The sequence below is a fragment of the Trachymyrmex cornetzi genome, unplaced genomic scaffold, assembly GCF_001594075.2.
Source record: "Trachymyrmex cornetzi isolate Tcor2-1 unplaced genomic scaffold, Tcor1.1 scaffold1484, whole genome shotgun sequence".
In the NCBI taxonomy this organism is placed as follows: Eukaryota; Metazoa; Arthropoda; class Insecta; order Hymenoptera; family Formicidae; genus Trachymyrmex; species Trachymyrmex cornetzi.
This window is the reverse complement of record NW_017296075.1, coordinates 48,006-48,254: the sequence shown is the minus strand read 5'-3', so window position 1 is coordinate 48,254 and position 249 is coordinate 48,006.

The window sequence follows — 249 nt, the reverse complement described above, 5'->3', positions numbered from 1 at the left end:
CTCGATCCCGCGCATTATTATACACTGCCAGGTTTCACGTGGGACGCTATGCTAAAACATACGCGTGTAAGATTCGAGTTGCTCACCGACATCGATATCGTCATGTTCATCGAGCGCGGTATACGCGGTGGCCTCAGTCAATGTTCCGGCAGATACGCTAATAACAAGTACATGCGTTCGTACGACCCATCGAAACCATCGTCGTACCTTATGTACTACGATGTGAATAATTTGTACGGATGGGCGATG